Raw genomic sequence first — 22,740 nt, forward strand, 5'->3', positions numbered from 1 at the left:
AAGGTTTATCCTACTATGTCAATTCCCCATTAAATGAAGTCTATTCCGAGCAGGTTTCAAGTAGAGAAAGGGTACTAAGTATCTCTGAATTTTCATACGTGAAATATGCAAGAAGACTGTAAAAGATCTACTGCAGTAGATCTGTTTTTTTTCATAACAACTTATATACACCTAAGACTCTAGATCTCTAATTCCAGAAAAACTAGAAAAACACAGTAAGCTATAATTCAGGTCTATCTGCAACCCGATGGCAGGCATCAGTCCTTAGAACAAAGTAGTTTGAAACAAACAGGATAACACAAAGTCTGCCTGATTCAATGCCTCATCTTCTTTTCTCCACTTTTCGCACACCTTGTCTTAGAGTTCCCTTTCAGCTGCCTTGTGTATTATCCTAAGGAAATGATTTCACGATTTTTTTTCATCTTTGTGGATCTCAAACTTATTCTTTCACTAATATTTTTGTTAGTTTTTCATCTTAACTTCTATTTCTTCTTCTGTTAGCAAAGCCACCCCACTGTTATCTTATGATATCATCACCAGAAGGAGGGCAGTTAAGGTAGCAGAGTAAGAACGGAAGAGTCTTAGCGAACCTCTTAATGTTTGTATATTACATTTCACAATCTTTTTTTAAAGGTTTTAAAAAGAATCTGAAAGACAACTTATTTCCCCCTTCATACAAAAGGGCACTAACTAGGACACTGACATCAGTTCTGAGTATCTCCTTCGCGCGCTCGCTCTCTCTCTCTCGACTGACTTCCTCACAGCCTGTTTTGCCACTAGGCTCATTACAAAATCTGAGGGATGACTTGAAAGAAGGCAGCTTGATGCTAGGAACACGCACCAAAGGTGCTCAGTCACTCTTCAGGCAAGGGCTCCTGGAAGCCGGACCTGCTGGCTCCAGGAATACATCATTCTTAAGTGACAACCTCTGTCTGCATGGTGAGCTGTACAAACACCAGAAAGCTACTCAGAAGTAGGCACTCTGAACAGGACAGCAAAGAAACTCCTGGTTTGGCGGGGGGAGGGAGACTGATCTGCTCCCTACCATGACTCTACATATTTATTTTATTTGTGAATGACACTTTCTATTTTTTATTTATACTTTTGGATTAACTTCAATTACAGAATTCGGTATCCATAATCCTATTTCCCTTTTGATGGCTTCATTTAAATGCATGATTTATTAAACAACGTCTATTAAAAACAGAAACATTTACCAACAGGAGCAGCTTCGAGTAGAAAGCCATCTCCATCACCACCCCAGCCCCAGTTAAAAATACACAGATATCAAAACAATCCTGAACTGACTTTCCGGCACCCACACCTCTTCAAAAAGTAAATACAACTGGCAATAACAATATTCTTTGTATCCACTACTCTAAACAACACAAAACAGCAGTCTTTCACCAAGCAAGCTGGATAGAGCATGCTATTTATATCTTAAGATTAGTTTCCTGCAACATGTTTCTCCATAGTAATCTGACACTTCTTGCCATGCTTTCATCTTGTAAAACCTAAGTTTCATTGACTACCCCCAAGTTATGCCTAAACGTGCCAAAATGTCCCTCCCATTGTGTCTGAAAACACAACGGACAAATATTAAATATATATTTTCAAATGTCCAAGTCATGTATAATAGCTAGAACTCTTGCAATGTGATGGGTTTTTTTGCATTGTGATACCAAATTTAAAAAAATAACACGTACAGAGGATGGTTGGTTTGAGCAACTTTGAGGGCAGTTAAAATAAACTGTTTTTCCTTTCTGTGACTGTGGAAGTTTCATATTTTCTTTGGATGTCTTAGCTCTTGAAATACAATCTTAATGTTATAAGAATTTTGCCACTTCACTACCACTGGCATGCATTTATTCCACTCATTAATTTTTAAGACAAATTAATTGTTGGAATTTCTAGATATTTAGGTCTACGTTTCATCTTTGTTGTGTCCTATTTTCAAAATTTGTAGAGGCCTTGCTACATATAAAGAGCCATCCTCAGAGCATCATCCTCCCTCACGAAGATCCATCTTAAGGAACATTACTCTGAGGCCTGACTGTCACAGAATCAAAGATCCCTTTCCCTCTCAAAATTCTAATAAGCCACAGGTTATAATGTGCCTAAAAACAGCAATCATCGTGTGCAGGTAAGAAAGATAATCATTACCTCCTACCACAAAGACATAACATTTTTGTTACTTAAACCTGGGCCCCAGACATTTGAGGCAGCAGATCACCAACAAGAAATCAGTCTCTGACAATGGGCAGTCCTGGATTTAATTCTAACTCTGCTACCTTCTAGCTGTAGAACCTAAGGCAAGTTACTTTACCTCTTTAACCTTCAGCATCTGTAAAACAGGATAGTAACAAAACCCCATGGAACAGATAAAATGAAGTAATGAATATAAAGCACCAAGACATGCTGATGATTAATAAATGTTAGTCAGTGCATTGTTTTGCTCATGTAATTAAATGGTATGAACTAACATTTTTATTCAAGTAAAAAGATGTGCTAATACCACGAACAGCTGTTATAATTCCAACCCTAGTTATACCACAGACCAAACTTGGTATCCAAAATGTTGTGTATCAAGATAAAGCTCCCCATCTGGAGTTCTGGAAATATTTTTTGGGTTTGAGCAGTAATTACACAAGTATATACATATGTAAAAACCTCATCAAGCAGTACATTTAAGATGTGTGCACTTTTTTGTACATATACAAATTATACCTCTATAAAATGCATAAATGGTTCCCCACTGCTTATAGGATCCAGCCCTTTTTTTTTTTTTGCGGTACGCGGGCCTCTCACTGTGGTGGCCTCTCCCGTTGCGGAGCACAGGCTCCGGACACGCAGGCTCAGCGGCCATGGCTCATGGGCCCAGCCGCTCCGCGGCATGTGGGATCTTCCCGGACCGGGACACGAACCCGCGTCCCCTGCATTGGCAGGCGGACTCTCAACCACTGCGCCACCAGGGAAGCCCCAGCTCTTTCTTTACACAGTTCACAAAACCCTCCAGTTTGATGTGTGTCGTTCACCATTCAAAGTGTTATTTTTCACTACCTGAAACCCTTCTGCTGATTGCTCTTGCTCTTGGTTTCATTCATTTGTTCAACAATTATTTATGGGGCATCACAGGGACAAGGTCCTTACTTTCACAGAACCCACTGCTTTTTACACATCTAGCAATTGTGCTGTGACTGGGGGCAAGGGGAATGGGGAGTATTAATTGCATTGGCCAAAGAACAGAAACAGCATGAAATGCGAGTAACATGCTTGTTTGGAAGGCAACAAAATTTAAGCAGTTAATACTGCAGTCACATATAGGAACTATGTGTACAATTCACTTATGAGCACAGAGCCCCAGCAATGTGCCTGAAAACAGCCTCTCTCCTGAAACTGAAAATAGTTACCAACCACAGCCCAGAAAGGATATTTTGTAGCAGAAAGCAAGAAAAACAAAACAAAACACAGCACTGCATTGTGGAAGACAGTAGAGGCTCAGGCAAGGGTAGGAAAGCACAGTGGACTAGAGTTCAGTCCACTGAAAGGGGGAATGAGGGTCGGGGGTGGAGAAAGTAATGTGCTTTCTTGAAAACACAGGAAAGGATGCATGGAGAAGAATCTCAGCCAGAAAGAAATGGAATGCCTCCTTTCAATGAGCGGGATGCCTTCCAGGTAGTAAGAAGGGCAAATATGGACCTAAGTCTCTTTAAGGTTGTTAGGATTTATTGGAGAAAAGTTTAAGATTAGGGAAGTTTCCCATTCAGACAGGGAGACTTTTCCCTGATAAACTCTGGTCTGAGTAGGGTTGTCCAAAGCTCTCAGTAACAGAATAGTGATAGCTGGGAATGTTATTCCTGCATATATGCCACTAGGTTGCACAACAGGAGCTCCGCTTGGCTTAAGAGAATTCCCACTTCGTTCTCTTCCCATTCAAAGAAGTTGCCTTAAGGAAGCTAAGGAGGAGCCCAGGGAGGAGCTGAGGCAACTTCTGCATTTAGTGGGCAGGAGTGACAAGTCACTCTCTCCAGACACCGAGCTGCTGGTGAAAGTGTAGTTCCCAAGCACTGCCACAGAGCGGTGCGTGGTCTACACTTTGGGATGGGTAATTTACTGGAGATTCTGGGAAACTCAGTAAATCCAGCTCACTGGTTAAAGTCCACCACGCTTGCATACAAAAAGAACAGGAGATTAGACCTAAGGTGGCACTGGGGAGCTGTAAACAAATGACAGGGCATTTCTGAGCATAGCACGATTCTTAGGAGTCCTCTAAACACATAGGGTGCAAAAAGAAGAGGGGAAAGGGAGAGAGCAGAGGAAGGAAACTGGTTAAACAGTATGGGAAAACCTTGACAACTACTGAATCTGGGTAATGTGTATACGAGTGTATATTATACTATTCTCTCTACTTTTGCATGTATTATTTGAAAGAATTTAAATCTGGTGGTAGCACATTAAATACTACAGGAAGGGTCAAATCAAGGGAAGAATATACTGGATCCTTTTTAGTCCTGAGCTTTCTCCACACTCTACTCAAGACCAACTAACTCACCTAGAAACTTGAATTTTTTTTCTTGGCCAGACTATTTTGCAGCTCTCTTTATGCTTTATCTTTTCACTTTTATTGTCCATGCTTCCCCCAACCCGACTAGACTATAAGATCCATGAGGACAGAGATTTTTGTCAGAGGTAGAGTGACTTGCCTAATGTTTAAAGAGCAAATCAGCGGCAGATCCAGCGCTAAAAGCAAAGTTTCCAGGCTTTTGGCCAATGTTCCTTCTGCTCTACTCACCCTGACTCTCGGAGTTAAAGCACACTCACACGCATCCTCCATTCCTGCTTCCATTGCTCCCATTTTAAAAAATGAAATATTCTCAATCACAATAACAGGAGTCATCATTTATAGAGCATTTGTTATGGGACAAACAGTTTATAACTGATACATATAAAATTTTCCCAATTAATTTTCACAATGGTCCTTTAGATATATATTTCCCTCTTAACAGATTTTTTTTTTTTAAATGAGGCACAGAATTAAGTTACCTCTTCCAGGTCACACAGCTAATAAGGAGGAGAACTACAATTTAAGTTCAGGTCTTATCCTCATGAATGTTTCAGAATTCCTGCTGTTTAATATAATTCATAAAATTTCAAATCTTTCATTCCTTTATTGGCCTATAAATAAGGAGTAAAAGTACCATGAAAAATAAGAAACAAGGAAAACTAAGACTAACAACTTCATGTTCCTTTCTTACCTTCCTTGAGATCCTGCTCACCTCTCCCTTTTCCCCCAAGCGACACACAGAACCCAGGTCATGAAACATTCTAGACACAAAATTCTGTGGTTCTCTGGCTCCCCTCCACTTTAAGTCAGTATTTTCCTATTATTACTTCTAGCCACAAAACCTGTATTGTTTTTTAAATTATGATAAAATAAACCCAAACAGGAGGTTTTAGGAGGGCTTGCTTTCTATTAATACATGCATTTATAAAGTCTTCACCAGAAGCAGCAGGATGAGAAGAAAACGGATGGGCTATGGAGTTTGAGAGAACTGAAATTCAAACACAGATGCCATTCTACTTCCTCTTAGTTTGATTAACATCTCTAAAGCCCATTTTCTCAACAGAAAAGAGTGAGAACAGGGCTAATTTAAGGAGGGCATGTTCCAGTGCCCACTTCAGATGTGGCACTGAAGGATAAGGGAAAAGGAAAGTCAGAAGGCAGAAAGCGGGCACAAGGAAGGGGGACGGTGAAGGGTTAGGGCTGCTCACAGAGCTGCCCCGAGGGACTGAACAGCTCAGATCACCAGTGATGCTGTGTGCACCACTCCTCTTCCTGCTTATTCCGGCCCATCCCACCACTGGATCTTGGCGTGCAGCCGCCAGGGAGGCAGCAGAGTGAAGTGGGAAGAGCCTGAGGTGTGAGTCACCGACCAGGATACAACTCTACCACCTTTACCAGATGTGGGAAACTGGAGCACCTCATTTAACCTGCCTGAACCTCAGTTTCCTTGTCTGTAAGATGGAAATAATACTAACCTTGCCGGATTGTTGTAAAAAGTAAAAATAATGTATGAGGAGTATTTTTACAGCACAGCCTATGATACACAGTAAGCCTTAAGTTATAGCTAATGAAGCCCAAACCACATCTTACTTTCTTTGCAAGGCCTCCAGTACTCCAACCAGAAAATGATCTCGGTATGCTCTAAATTCCTCTTACCCTTGTTTAGCAGAAACCAGCAAGTGAGTGAAATGGGGGAGGGCCAAGTGGAGCGCTGTGGGTCTGGTAGGCATGGCTCACTCTCAGCAAGCTGTTTGAGCCATGCCTGCCATCAGTAACTCAGGCTGTTCCCTCCACTGCAGACCAGTGGGTAGTGTAGGGTCACAGTTTACTGGTGAGTGGAAATGAGCGGGAGGGACAAGAATCCATATTGATTAGAAGAGGAGAGGTCCAGCACTGGGAGACCGGACATAAAGGAAGTCAGAGTAGTTAAGCACTGGCTAAACCCAGGGTATACCTTCCTTTTTTCTTCACCAGGTTAGACTCATTTATTTATTTATTTATTTATTTGCAGTACACGGGCCTCTCACTGTTGTGGCCTCTCCCGTTGCGGAGCACAGGCTCCGATCGCACAGGCTCAGCGGCCATGGCTCACGGGCCCAGCCGCTCCGTGGCATGTGGGATCTTCCCGGACCGGGGCACGAACCCGCGTCCCCTGCCTCGGCAGGCGGACTCTCAACCACTGCGCCACCAGGGAAGCCCTAGACTCAATTTTTGTTTTTGCAAAAAGGTATTCATTTCTCAACAACTCTATTTTATCTTTTTTAATTGAAGTGTAGTTGATTTATAGTATTCTGTTAGTTTCAGGTGTACAGTAAAGTGATTCAGTTATATACATATATTTTTCAGATTATTTCCCATTATAGGTTATTACAAGATATTGAATATTGTTCCCTGTTTTATACAGTAAATCCTCGTTGCTTACCTATTTTATGTATAGTAGTTTGTTAATTACATACTCTGAGTTTATCCGCCCCCCACCTTTGGTAACCATAAGTTTGTTTTCTACATCTTTGAGTCTGTTTCTGTTTTGTATATAGATTCATTTGTATTGTTTTTTAGATTTTACATAAAAGTGATATCATATTAAAAAATAAATAAATCAATAAAATAAAATAAATTCCTCTTACCCTTAAGGTGATGATAGTCTGGATTTTCCCAACTTCAAATATTCTACCTTATCATTAAAAGTTGTGACTTTGGAAAATACGTGTATCAAGCTTTATGTATACCATGTAATTGGTACTTAACAATTTCCTTTTATAATTGCTCATCTTTTCATGTATGTGCATATATGAAGATATAAATGAAACACTGAGCTAATAAACTCAACAGGTTATACACATAAAACATTCCTTCAAAGCCCTTCTGTGCGCAAGTTCTTCCTTGCGCCTGAATGAAATCTAAGGCAAATCTCCTAATTTTTTCCAATCATTCTTCAATTATAAATAGTTGTTCAATTACTTTTAACCCCAAGAACATTGTGATTTTAATAATTAAGATGTCTATACAGATGGCCAGTAGGCACATGAAAAGATGCTCAACGTCACTAATTATTAGAGAAATGCAAATCAAATCCACAATGAGGTACCACCTCACACAGGTCAGAATGGCCATCATTAAAAAGTCTATGAATAACAAATGCAAATAAACATAGAAACAAACCTAAATGTCCATCAACAGATGAATGGATAAAAAAGATGTGGTACATATATACAAAGGAATACTACTCAGCCATAAAAAAAGAATGAAAAAAAAAAGAATGAAATAATGCAATTTGCAGCAACATGGATGCAACTAGAGATTATCATACTAAGTGAAGTAAGAAAGAGAAAGACAAATACCATATGATATCAATTATATGTGTAAGCTAAAATATGGTACAAAGGAACCTATCTACAAATCAGAAACAGACTTGTAGACACAGGGATCAGACTTGTGGTTGCCAAGGGGGGGGGGTAAAGAGAGGGATGGACTGGGAGTTTGGGGTTGGTAGATGCAAACTATTACATTTAGAATGGATAAACAACAAGGTCCTACTGTATAGCACAGGGAACTATATTCAATATCCTGTGATAAGCCATAATGGAAAAGAATATAAAAAAAGAACGTATGTATGTGTATAACTGAGTCACTTTGCTGTACAGCAGAGATTGGCACAGCACTGTAAATCAACTATACTTCTATTTTTAAAAACTGAAAAACAAGAAAAAACATAATAATTAAGATTTCTAGTACAGCGTCTTAATTGCATTAGTCAATACTCATCTAAATTAAAGTTTCTTTCTCCCCTTTCTACACAGCTGAGACGTCTGCGATAGGACAGGGGTGGGGGGAGAGTTAAGACCAGTCATCTTGTCAGTTTCCCCATCTTATTATGCATCTTTTCTACCCTCAGCAAGGCTGCCTCTGCTCTGGCTCCTTAAGGGCTGGAGCTGAAGGAATGGGGAGAAGTAAGGGTGGTTGAAAAGACCACGCCAATGAAATCTGATGTCCATGCTAACTTTCTCATGAGGGCCTACAGGCTTCCTGGAAGAGTACACCAGTGAGACCCTCCACGTGCAATTCCCAGGACATGAGTGAGTCCTGGCCATTTACACTTCCAACTCTCAATCCTTGGGGTTCCCATGGGCACCTCCTGATTCACAGCCTCTTCTAGGTAACCATGCACAGTGTCTCTTTTTAGAAGGCTTTTTAAGCTGGTTCCATCCAGAAACTCAGGGAAACCTACTGTCTTTCAAAGTGCATATTGCTAACTAAAGAGCCCTCTTCCTTTCTCTCTGCTATCAATCCACAGATTCACATACTAATCCTTATGCTCTCCAAACACCTGGGGATACATGTCAAGTTCTTAGAATGATTCTACTAGAGCTTCCCCCATCATTAGGCTTCAATGAAGGGGGCTTAAGAGAAGCATCCTCTCCTCTCTGCAGAGTGTGGAGGCGGGAAAGGATAAAGAACACACAGCCTACTGACAGCTCTCTCCAAAAACATCCTTGTCTCAGAACCCTTAACTCTCCACACTTTCACTTCCTGGAGATAAAGTATGGGCTAAATGTGCAACAGCAACTTACGGCCACCTTCTATGCAAGTCCTTGAAATATGAGAGTCACTTGGCAACTACTGCTTTATTCCCAGCCTTTGGGGCTTCAAGAGAAACTAAAATAGGTTAGAGTTCCAGTTAAAATCCTGTTATATATGTCCAACTAGATTTGATGAATCCAAGGTCTACCTCACGCCTTTCAGAATTTCTTTGGCATTAAGCAAGGTACTCTGCACAAACATACTTGGAGCCTCAAAATATTTTCTGTTGGAAAACCCAGTAATTAGGAAGATCATAATGAGGAGTTAGGAATTAATTTCCCAGAGCACTATAAGGACCTGGGTAGCTATCAGTAGCCTCTGTTTGCTAAAACAGGAGCAGTGCAAATTCCTCTGGTAACACTAGAGAAGACTACAGCAACTTCAGGCAGCTGTGAGCCAGAGTCGGGCGCTTCCTGGTGTCACTTTTTAACAGCAGCTGTCAAGTCACAGAGAACCTTTGTTCCCTGCAACACCCTCCCTTACTTTCCTGTCAAATGTTTCCAATATGCTTGATATTCCTTCACTCAAGTACATATTTTTTTCCTGATTGAAATGAGTATTTCATTTAATCTAACATGTATAATTACAGAGATCTCCATAATTTATCCTCCAGAACTCAAATGCAGAATAATAAAAGCTACCCTAAACCCTGTAATCTTTTGGCTTCTTTTTAACAAAACTTAGGCCTTCAATGTTGCTGTCTTAGACTGTCTAAAGCCACCATGTGCCTTTCATGTGACTTCTGTGCAATCTCAGCGATAATATACATACCTCAAGCAAAGTAACTGCTTGCAAATCAATGGGTCCAGTATGCACTAAGAAAAGTACAGTAGGAAGTCAACTTACAAACTGGTTCTATTACAAAAGTTTCTTTCTAAAGTCAGTTATTTGGTGCTCATTTTCCCAGGGAAAAACTGTTCTAATCTGTGTTTAGGTCCATAGGCCAGACCACAAAACTAACGTTGAAATTTGGTCCTGAGCCAGTATTAACCCTGAGTCTAACCTCTGAAGCAGAGTCGTCTGGCCCAAGAAGAAATGGGTAGAGTTTTGGTTCCTTTCCCAGAGTACAGAGCCAGCTGAAGCCACACTTATAAGGAGGAAAAGCTTGTCTTGGGGCACCCCTTGTACACCCAGACTCCTCATTCTGCCCCAACTCCCCACTACTACACTCTTACCCTAGCTTTAGCCTCCTCCTGAACACATTCTAAGCACGAAACCACTTACCTCTCTCCCCACTGTTCCTTCTACTCTCAAAGTAAAACTAGCAATTCCCTCAGGAAAGCTAGCTCTCACCCAGAGGCGCTAGATAGACAATTATCAGTCCAAATTAGAGCACACTGCAGTATGAGACAGCTCACCCCAACCCTGCTAATGCTTGCTCTTTTTCAAAAGCAAAATTATAAACCAAAATGAATCTTCAGTAACATTTTTACCTCCGGTTCAAAAAGAAAAAGAAAAGCTTCAGACTCTGTGAAGGGAAAATTATTCCGGGGGGTAAACCGCCATTTCATGATGCCAGCTCCCTGTATTCTTCACAGCTTTCATCCTTCCAAACCCACAGGCTTTAAAAGGGGAGAAGAAAAGAGAAAGGTTGTCCTCTTTCCACTTTCCCTGCCCTCCACACCCTACAACGTGTAAAGCTAACCTATAGGGTAGACAAGATCATCCAACATTTTCCATTCACAATGCCAGTGAGTGATTTTGAAAACTGTCAGCAAGAGGAAAAGGGCTACCACAGCTACAGCCACGATTCATATATATAAACCATTTGCATGTAAGTCAAGCTTGACTCAGGAGCTACCTGACGTAACTGGACAGTCATCCTTTAGTGTTGGCATCATATTTACAAACCATTGAGCAACAATAAGCCAGTGGCCTCTATCATGTAACATGATAAAGTTTATTTCACTTCCTTGAACTTAATAGTTGTTTGCTCTCATCCTCCAATTACTGTAGTCTTATACAGATAACATATAAAGCCTACAGGAAGTTTTAAGGATAAGAATTAACAATTTTTTAAAAGCACAACGATAACTGGCACAGAAAGAGTAACAGATAAACAAAGAGGGCCATATAAGCCTGTGTATCATATGTACCTCACACCATCCCCATGGGAAATCTGAGTAAATCTCAGACATTCCCTTTTTCACACCAAGGCACAAGTCTTGTGTCTTTCAGTTCTTGCCTTGACTGAACCTTGCACTCCTAGGGAGCTTCCACACCCACCCCATCTTTTTCATCCCCATAGCTATTACCTTAGTTAAGTTAGCCTTTCTTACCTCTACCTCATGCGCACCACAGCTGCCTAAACAACGTTATGCTGCCCTCAGTGGGACACTTTAGATGAACGAGGCTGCCCCTAACCTCTAGGGGCACAAAACTGTCCAGGCTTAACCTGGGTCCCATCTCTGCATCCTTCCTCTTCATATCAGGGTCCTCCCCACACTGGAGTCCCTTAGGTCCTCTCTGCAGGCTCAGCCCCACCACACAGACCTCAGGACCAGCTTTACGCAAGAAACATTTTCAACTGTTACAAGATCCACATTCAGAGTCTCAGCATTGTTAGCTCTGTTACTCGTCTGGCCTTGGCACGATACTACAATGCTGATAACTGCTTCTATTTTGCTCCCAAACCCCAATCTCACCATTTCTCCTCCCTTTTAATAGACTTTCCCAATCAACATGTGTTCCAGCTCTTATAATTGGGTTTCTTCTACTCTGAACTCTTTTCTTATACTGATAATCTGCTAAGTAACTCAGGCCCTTCCTAGAACCAGGGCCTCATTTTTGTTTGTTTGTTTGCCTTTAAGAGTGTTATTGGGATATAATTCACATACCATAAAATTCACCCATTTAAGGTAGACTATTCAATAGTTTTTATTAACTTACAAGGTTATGCAGCTGCCATCACTATCTAATTCCAGAACACTTTCACCGCCCCAAAAAGGAATCCTATACCCACTAGCAGTAATTTCCCATTTCCCCCATCCCCTCCCATTCCTATGGCCACTAAACGACTAATCTACTTTCTGTCTCTATAGGCTTGCCTGTTAGGGACATTTTATATAAATGGAATCATACAATATATGTGACCTTTTGTCTCTGGCTTTTTCCACTTAACATAATGTTTTCAATATTCATCCATGTTGTAGCATGTAGCAGTACTTCATTTCTCATTCCTTTTTATGATATGCCATCATATGGATATACCATACTATATTTATCCATTCATCAGGTAATGGACATTCGGGTTGTTTCCACATTTTGGCTATTATGAACAATGCTGCCATGACCATTCATGTACAATCTTTTGTGTGAACATTTGTTTTTCTTGGGTCTATAACTAACTAGTAGTGGAATGGCTGGATCATATGGTAACTCTATGTTTAACTTTTTGAGGAACTGCCAAACTGTTTCCCAAAGTGGCTGTTCCATTTTACATTCCCATCAGCAGTGTTCAAGGGCTCTCACTTCTCAATATCCTCACCAACACTTGTTACTGAACATCTGTCTTTTTGATTCTAGCCATCCTAGTATAAAGCAGTTATTTCTTTGCAGTTTTGACTGGCATTTCCCTAATAGAATGTTGGGCATCTTTTACACATGCTTATTTGTCATTTGTATGTCCTCTTTGGAGAAATGTCTATTCAAATCTTAGCCCACTTTTAAAGTGGGTTGTCATTTTATTGTTGAGTGTAAGAGTTCTTAATATATTCTTCATACAAATCCTTTATCATACGTACAACTTGCAAATATTTTCTCCAACAGTCCCATTATTTTATAAAGTCTTCCTGCCAAAAATTAATACACAGTTCCTAAATCTCAACCATGAGCCAAAGTCCTGTTACCCACCAACAAATTGCCGTAATTCCAACTTCCATACACCCACATTTCTGGGTAATATCTGCTCCTGTGTTCCATCAGTCATTTGTACTATCCTCCCACTGTGTAGTGGATCTGCTGTGATGTTTGCCTAGAACAAAATTTCCATTGCCATACCCACCTCCCTAACACCCATCCACACCTACCCCAACCCTGAACTTTCCCCATCACACTGAACTTCCTCTGCCTATGAAATGCCCTAGCAAAGTTCCCTTGTGCAAGTATTTGGAGTTGCCCTACTTCATCAAATCTAAGATGCCATCAATCTGAAGACCATCATCATCTTATATGCCAAAACAACTACGGCACATCTTTGATTATGAAGCAGCTTAATGTCAGAGACACTAAAATGTAGAGGAGAAAAAATGTGAGTTAGAATCAATGAAAGACGGTAGTTCTAGACAACAACTTTATAAGGCTGATGTTATTATTCCCGTTTTGCAGATAAGATCATTTAGACTCAGCAGTTAAGTGACCTGCCAAACGTCACAAGGTCAGTAGGCTGGTGGAAGTGAGATCCAAATCCAGGTCTGGCTCCAAAGCAATACTGCTTCCATTACATTTTCTTTAACCCACCATATTAACATCAAAGCATCAGCATACATCAGTTTAAAAAAGAAATCCTATTACTCTTAAGTTATTTTTTTAACTGTAAACTGCTATTGCCAAATAGGAAAGACAGTTAAAAACAGCTTTATTCAAAATGAAAACACTCCATTTCTACATTAAGAATAAAGGTCTAGGGCTTCCCTGGTGGCGCAGTGGTTGAGAATCTGCCTGCCAAGCAGGGGACACGGGTTCGAGCCCTGGTCCGGGAAGATCCCACATGCCACGGAGCAACTAAGCCTGTGCGCCACAACTACTGAGCCCATGTGCCACAATTACTGAAGCCCACGTGCCTAGAGCCCATGCTCCACAACAAGAGAAGCCACTGCAATGAGAAGCCTGCACATCGCAACGAAGAGCAGCCCCCACTCGCCACAACCAGAGAAAGCCCGCGCGCAGCAACAAAGACCCAACGCAGCCATAAATAAATAAATAAATATATTATTAAAAAAAAAAGAATAAAGGTCTAATGGGACTTCCCTGGCGGTCCAGTGGTTAAGACTCTGCACTTCCTTCCACTGCAGGGGGCACAGGTTCGATCCCTGGTAGGGGAACTAAGATCCCACATGCCTAGCAGCGCGGCCATAAATAAATAAAGGCAAGCCACAGATTGAAAGAATATATTTTAAAAAATAAATAAAGGTCTAAGTATGGCAATATAAAAAAATAAAAAATACAAAAACATATACTCTTTGATCTAGCAATTTTACCTCTAGAAATTTATTCTATTGATACACCTGTGCATGAAAGAAATGACCTGTGCAAGGTCATTCATTACTGAACTGTTCTTAATTTTAAAAAACTGGAAGGGGCTTCCCTGGTAGCGCAGTGGTTGAGAGTCCGCCTGCCAAGGCAGGGGACACGGGTTCGTGCCCTGGTCCAGGAAGATCCCACATGCCGCGGAGCGGCTAGGACCGTGAGCCATGGTCGCTGAGCCTGCGCGTCCGGAGCCTGTGCTCCGCAACGGGAGAGGCCAAAACAGTGAGAGGCCCGTGTACCGCAAAAAACATAAATAAATAAAAAATTAAAAAATAAATAAAAAACTGGAAGGACTTAAAATGTTCTTCAATAATTGACTGGTTAAATTATGAAACATTCATTCAATATGAATGCAGCCAATAAAAAAAATTAAGAAGAATGACTTCACGTGCAGCCAATAAAGAAGTAGAAGAATGACCTCACATGCTAATATGGAGTAGTCCACATGATACGTCATTAAATATACACACACAGTGTAAATATTTGCTTTGTATACATAAAATATCTCTGGAAAGATACACAAGAAACTTATTTAACTTCGATTACCTGTGGAAAGAACTGGGTTGCTGGGAGACATGAGTGGGAGGGAAAATTAATTTGCAGGTTTTGAAATCTGAAACGTGAATAAAAGAAGGAACTAAGGGAAAAGACCCAGACAGATTAAATATAAGCCCTTTAGTAATGAAAGCAGAGCACAGGAGTGTGAGGAAACCTAGATTCTAGTCCCAGTTCGACACCTAGATGAGTGTTCCTGGATGAGTCAACCTCTTTCTTGGCTTTTAGCTGTAAATGAGCAATTTCCTCTTCATGATCTTTCAAAAGATTCTTTCCAGCTCTCTAATTTTATTATGACATATTTAGCTCCCACAGTGTGTCAAATATAATTTGTAGGTGCTATTGAAAATGTCTTTGTTTTAAGTTTGTCACATAATAGAATATCAGATCTTGAGTCAGGATGGTTTGCTTAAAGCCCTAGCTCCTGCTACTTTGTAGCTGTAGGATTTGTAGCAAATCACATCACTGACACCAAGTTCTACTACCCGTAAAGCTGAGATGATACCTATGTGATCTGGGGAAAGTTATTTAATCTCCTAAATCTCAATTTCCTGACTTGTAACATGGCCATAATGATTCTTATTTGAAAGAGCTACTGTGCAGGTGAAACGACACTGTAAAGTACCCAGTACCCTGCTTAGCTCAAAATGGGCATTTGAAAATTGGTTCTCTTCCTCTCCAAACTTAGAAGCAAAAGGCTGCCCTGCAAGCAGGGAGCTGACCAACTCACTCTGGCTGTAACTTTTGCTCCCCAGAGCCTGGGTTGTTACTTCCTTTTTCACTTCCTTTCCCCTCTATCCACTGCTACCTACAAATATCCTATACCCCATTTTCATTTCTCATCTCTTCTAGATCAGAAAAGGGGCCTATAGAAGCAAAACCAGAAGTAAAGGAGGGTGATGACTTTCCCAGCCCACATCCTACTAAACTTTTAAAACTTCCACATGAATCTTCCTTAGGTTCACTCACTAACGCACTCCGTCTACAGATGCTAATGGAGTACCTACAATGTGTCAGGAGCTAAGGATGGAATCCCCGCTCTCACAGACCCTGCAGTTTTTTGGCGGTTGACCATCAACAAATCAGCAAACATAATGTATCAGAGATGATGAAAACTCTGAATAAAAACCAAGGGAGCTGACAGCAGCAGGATCTAGAGGGGAGGATGTGATAATGCAAAAGATGGCCAAGAAGGCGTCAGAGACAGTGTGACATCTGAGAGAATCTTGCATCAGTTGAGGGAGTGAGCCATGCTGCTACCTGGGGGCAGACCATGCCAGGCAGAGAGGACACGAAGTTAAAGGCAGTGAGGTGAGAGGATGTGTAACACGTCAGAGGACCAGCAAGGAGGTCAGCATGACTACAACACAACAAGCAAACAAGTTCAGAAAGTTCACAGGGAGGCGGGCAGAACCTTGAAAGTCTTGGTAAGGATTTTGGATTTTATTCTAAATGAAATGAAAACTACTAGAGAGTTTGATGCTCTAATCTCATCCTCTATTGGCTGTTGCTTTCCTTCCCAGTCTTACTATACATAATGGACAGAACGGTTATGATACTTTGTTTCAAAGAGATTAAGCCAAGATCCGTCCCACAGAGGGTCAATTATGCCTGAAAATTATTTCAATAGTACATTTTAAAATGTGCTAAATTGTTTTATAGGAACATACTATAAATGGAGGAAAGCAACATCGTAAGCTACCACAGATACACATGCAGATACGCATACACAGAAACAAGATGTTCGGGCAGGTTTGTTTGTTATCGTGAAAAACTACTGATAACTTAAATATCCATAATAGGGAACAGTTAAATGAATTACAGTCTGTACATTATAGAATAGTATAGTGAACAGCCATTAAAGGGAATGAGGTAAGTCTCTATGTATGAATTTCAAGAGCGTCCATGAGGGACTTCCTGGTGGTTCAGTGGATAAGACTCCGCGCTCCCAATGCAGGGGGCCCAGGTTTGATCCAGGGAACTAGATCCCACATGCATGCCGCAACTAAGAGTTCCCATGCCACAACTAAGGAGCCCAAGTGCTGCAACTAAGGAGCTGGTGAGCCACAACTAAGGAACCCACCTGCCGTAGCTAATACCCAGCACAACCAAAGAAATAAATATTTTTAAAAAGGTGGGTGTGGTGGTGGGATGAATTGGGAGATTGCGATTGACATATATACATTAATAAGTATAAAACTGATAACTAATAAGAACCTGATGTATAAAAAATAAAATTTAGGGACTTCCCTGGTGGCACCGTGGTTAAGAATCCACCTGCCAATGCAGGGGACATGGGTTTGAACCCTGGTCCAGGAAGATCCCACATGCCATGGAGCACCTAAACCTGAGTGTCACAGCTACTGAGCCTGCGCTCTAGAGCCCATGAGCCACAACTACTGAAGCCCACGCGCCTAGAGTCCATGTTCCACAACAAGAGAAGCCACCACAATGAGAAGCCCAAGCACCACAACGAAGAGTAGCCCCCGCTCACGGCAACTAGAGAAAGCCTGCGCACAGCAACGAAGACCCTACGCAGCCAAAAATAAATAAAAATTTAAAAAATAAACTAAATAAATAAATAATTGTTTTTTAAGTGTCCATGATACATTAAGTTCACTTATTCAACAAGTATTTTGCCACTTTGAAACTGGAACATAGTCCTGAATGAGAATAAAACTTGACATGGTTCTGGCACTTGCAGAACTTACTTTTTAGTGGAGGAGACAATACATAAGCAAGCAGAATGAAGGTGACAATTTTTGAAATAAGTGCTACCAAAAAACCAGACTCTTCTGGATAGAGAATGGGGGCAGGGGCTTTTAGAAATTACATTGTCAAATATTATAGCTATGGGTTTATAGCACAACTAAACTTTAAAAAACTACCTGAAAGAGCCTATATTGCTGTTGTTTCATCCTAAAAACAATAAGGACTTAATTCCTCATGACCTTCGTATCTCAAAATGGGAGAGAAGAAGGAGAGAATGCTCTCACCAGAGTGTCTCTCCAAACAAACCACATGCCAGGAGGCTGGGCCAGCACTTCTCAGAAAGTGGCTCTGTCTCTTCACACCAAGAACCACCTTGCTTACTTCTGATTATCTAATCCCATTTATCCACCCAGCAATTCTCAGTAGTTTCTGTAAAGTCCCTCCTTGTGGCACACAAATTTAAATCAGACTAGATCACTGGATAAATTTAAACTCTTTTAAGTGGAGACAGACATGATTCATATCAAAAAGAACCATATAAACATTCATCTTACAAAAATACCCAACTAGGAAGGTTTAAAAAGCCAAGAGCTAAATGGCCTATGCTCACAGAATTCAAGACTTTGCTCACACCATTTAAAGTCACAAATTATAACTTGTCTGTATGTGTACAGCCTAATTTCACAGTGAAAGAATGCCACATCAATTGCAAACCACATGAAGAGAAAGTAAACATGCAACTAAATTCTGAATCACATTTATATACATATAAGTCAGATTCTATAACTATTATTCCATTTAGTAAAAGTACAGTGCTTATTAGCAAATTTAGTGCTTCATAGTGCTTATTAGCAAATTCAGGAAGGGGTTTACTCACTGTAGTGGGTTAAATTGTGGCACCCAAAAGGATATGTTTAACTCCTAACCCCTGGTACCTGTGAACATGACCTTATTTGGAAATAGGTCTTTGCAGCTGCAATTAAGTTAAGGATCTCCAGATGAGATCATCCAGGACTTAAACGCAATGGCTGTGTCTTTATAAGAGAAAAGAGTGGAAGATTTGAGACACAGAAGGGAAGACCCAGAAGGGAAGACCACGTGAAGGTGGAGACAGAGATTAGAGTGATGCGTCCACAAGCCAAGAGCAGCCAAGAGTAGCCAACAATCACCAGAAGCTGGGAGAGAGGATGGAAGAGATTCTTCCTCAGAGCCTCGAGGGAACCAACCCTGTTAGACAATTTGATTTGGGGATTTTGTCCTCCAGAACTGTGAGAGAATAAATTTCTGTTATTTAAAACTATGAACTTTGTGGTAATTTGTTATAGCAGACCTAGGAAAGAAATACACTGACCTATAAAATCTGACCTCCCCAATCTTCCTAATTATTTTCTGTATGTAGCTTATAAACCCAAGAGGGGTGGATGACAAAAGAGAATTTTTTTCTACTCACAAGCTATTGGAACTCAAATATTGAGCCGTCTTCACAGTACTGGCACTACAACTTACTACAAAGATACATACAAAGATATATACACAGACACATGTAATAACTATTTTTCATTCTCTAAACTTGAGAGACTCAGTTATTTAACAAAAACACAAAAAGTGAATGAAGGTAAATGGAGTTAAGTTAAATAGTTCCAAATTTCTAGTAGTTTTGGGAAAGCAGTCAAAATAATACTTTCTTTTAAAATATAATAAACCAATGGGACTTCCCTGGTGGCACAGTGGTTAAGAATCCGCTTGCCAATGCAGGGGACACAGGTTGGATCCCTGGTCCGGGAGGATCTCACATGCCGCAGAGCAACTAAGCCCATGCACCACAACTACCGAGCCCACGTGCCACAACTATTAAAACCCATGCGCCCAGAGCCCAAGCTCCGCAACGAGAAGTCACCGCAGTGAGAAGCCCACACACCACAACGAAGAGTAGCCCCACTCGCCGCAACCAGAGAAAGCCTGCATGCAGCAACAAAGACCCAACTCAGCCAAAAATAAATATAAATAAATTTATTTTTAAAAATATAAGCCAAGATTTAACAGTTAAGTTTTTCCTTATTATAAAATAATACATCCTCATTGTAGAAAATTTGGAAAAGTATATGAAAAAGAATTTTAAGTTCCTCTTTAAAATCAAAGCCTGTCTTCACGATTTCTCAACTTAAAATGTGAAACCAGACATGTATTTTCTACCCTGCAAGTTGAATAACCCTTTCTTAAATTGCTCGAATAAGGCCCATCATTAAAGGCCTTTGTTTACAATCAAGTTTGTATGGCAGTTACACAACTATGAAATTGAGAGTCTACAATGGAAATTCTGATCTAATTTTAACATAAGTCTTATAATTGAAACACACAAATGGGAACTACAAGGAGAGCTTTATTGTCATGGGGGTTTCCGACAAGGTGCTTTCCCTTGATCATTTTGGGTCCTGAACTGTTCTGGTCTCTAATCATAATTTACATATCAACTAAGCCCTCAATTTTAGAAATAATATTTTCATGTGCAGAAAAGCAATAGATGAAGATCAAAATATCAACAAATTTTATTCAAGAGTTTCTGACTAATGATCTCCCGTATTTCCCTTTCATATTATTTTCTCAAAAGTATCAAAGAGACAACACAAAAAGCAGGTAAAGAGGAACACCTAACAGGTGCCACGCGATAGCAAAGGCTGAAACACTGAGAATGAAAATAAGCTTGAAACTTTTTGCCAAACCAAATCTCTGAATGCAGGCACATTCCTTAATGTTTTATTTAAACAGTGATGTTTTTGTTAAAAACAAAAATTTCACTAACTCCAGGAACGTTTTTAAACTGTTGTGCCATTAAAATACGTTTATTCAATATCACACAGCATCCCCACACCCTAAGTGTGGGCTGCACATAATGATTTCCCTCCAAAGAATACGGAAAAAAAGCAAGAGGAGACGAGTAACTTTACAGTGGAGAAACCAAACAAATGCTACCTCAGCCAGATGATCAAGGTCAACGTCAACAGTCATAAACCGAGCTGATAGTATGTACGCTTGATGCGATGTGATGTGATGAAAATGGCACTTTACCTCTGTGGTCTTCCTCCCCAAAACCCATAACCCTAGTCTAGTTATGAGGAAAACATCAGACAAATTCCAATAGAGGGGCATTCTACAAAACACTTGACAAGTACTCCTCAAAATGGTCAGGGTCGGGCTTCCCTGGTGGCGCAGTGGTTGAGAGTCCGCCTGCTGATGCAGGTGCCCCGGTCCGGGAAGATCCCACATGCCGCGGAGCAGCTGGGACCGTGAGCCATGGCCGCTGAGCCTGCACGTCTGGAGCCTGTGCTCCGCAGTGGGAGAGGCCACAACAGTGAGAGGCCCGCGTACCGCAAAAAAACAAAACAAAACAAAACAATGGTCAGGGTCACCAAAAAACAAGCAAGGTCAGTTAAGAGGAGCCTAATGAAACACAACAACTAAATGTAACGTGGTGTCTTGGTGGGATCCTGGAACAGAAAAGGGATATCAGATAAAAACTATGGAAACCTGAATGAAGTATGGACTCTAGTTAATAAAAATGTATCAATGTTGGTTCAATAATTACAACAAATGTTCCATATAAGATGTTAACAATGGGGGACCGGGGGACCGCCAGTATATGGAAACTTTCTGTTTTATCTTTTCAATTTTTCTGTAAATCTAAAACTCTTCTTAAAAAAATAAAGCCTAATTTAAAAATTTTACATGGCAGTCATTTCCAGAAAAAATACTAATAAAGGTCCTAGATCAGATTTTTCTAATCCCTCACACATAAAAGCTTAACCTAAGGAAACAACTAGATCCACTAAGCAGTTTTTTTTTTTTTTAACGGAAGAAGCATGAGTAGATTGATTGATTGATTGATTTATGGCTGCGTTGGGTCTTCCTTGCTATGCATGGGCTTTCTCTAGTTGCAGTGCCCTGGGGCTACTCTTTACTGTGATGCGCGGGCTTCTCACTGCAGTGGCTTCTCTTGTTGTGGAACAACTGGCTCTAGGTGCGCAGGCTTCAGTAGTTGTGGCACAGGGGCTCTAGAGCGCAGGTTCGGTAGTTGTGGCACATGGACTTAGTTGCTCCACGGCATGTGGGATCTTCCTGGACTAAGGATCGAACCTGTGTCCCCTGAATTGGCAGGCAGAGTCTTAACCACTGTGTCACCACTGAAGTCCCAGCAGTTTCTTCTAGCACCAAGATTACATCTAGATTTTGCAAGACTGATATATAAGGTGCTCAGGGGCAAGATAAAGGGAGGCTAGATCTACCCCACCTTCTCAAGCAAACGTTTGGTTAGTTTTTGTTTTTTTGTTTTTGCGTTACACGGGCCTCTCACTGCTGTGACCTCTCCCGTTGCGGAGCACAGGCTCCAGACGCGCAGGCTCAACGGCCATGGCTCACGGGCCCAGTCGTTCCAGGGCATGTGGGATCTTCCCAGACCAGGACACGAACCCATGTCCCCTGCACCGGCAGGCGGACTCTCAACCACTGGGCCACCAGGGAAGCCCAAACGTTTGGTTTTTTATGGTAAGGATATGAAAACCCGGAAGTCTCATAATCACAGAGCTATTTGTAAATCAGATAATTTTAAACTAATGAAAATAACAAAAGAAAGGTATTCAGAAGAGGATTCTTCTAAAGCACAAGCCTTGAGCAAGAAGTCTGGCCTTCCATCACCAGGGACTACACATTATGTCCCTAAGCAACTAACTCCCCCTCCCCCCTCCCCCCACCGTTTCCTCATGTACATAATGGAAAGTGATTTTGACACCATGCAATATCCAAAGGATGCTCAAAAAATAACAGTATATCATAAAAATATAACATTCTTACTCTTACACATCACTGGCATCTGCTAAAAGCAACCAATTCAGGTAAAATGTATGTAATACTTTGTCTGTGAGGTATGCATCAGTACTAAGCAAGAGAATCAACCAAAAGAGAAGGGGTGCAAAGGAGGGGAAGTAGAAGTAGCATTTAACTACTTATCAGCAATTACCAGGCCCTCCTTTTAGATGTTTCTCCCTGCAAAAGTGTCCTAGTGAAAGTCTCATTTTAACTAATGTTTA

At 40.9% G+C, this 22,740-nt stretch overlaps 1 protein-coding gene across 1 annotated transcript in view; it reads right to left on the reverse strand.

The window, feature by feature from the left end:
• The window catches only part of RRAS2 (RAS related 2), a 70,565-nt gene that overhangs the window by 15,596 nt on the left and 32,229 nt on the right, over positions 1–22,740 (reverse strand). The window lies entirely within an intron of this gene.

The sequence above is a fragment of the Grampus griseus genome (genome assembly GCF_964374135.1).
Source record: "Grampus griseus genome assembly, chromosome: 8".
Lineage (NCBI taxonomy): Eukaryota > Metazoa > Chordata > Mammalia > Artiodactyla > Delphinidae > Grampus > Grampus griseus.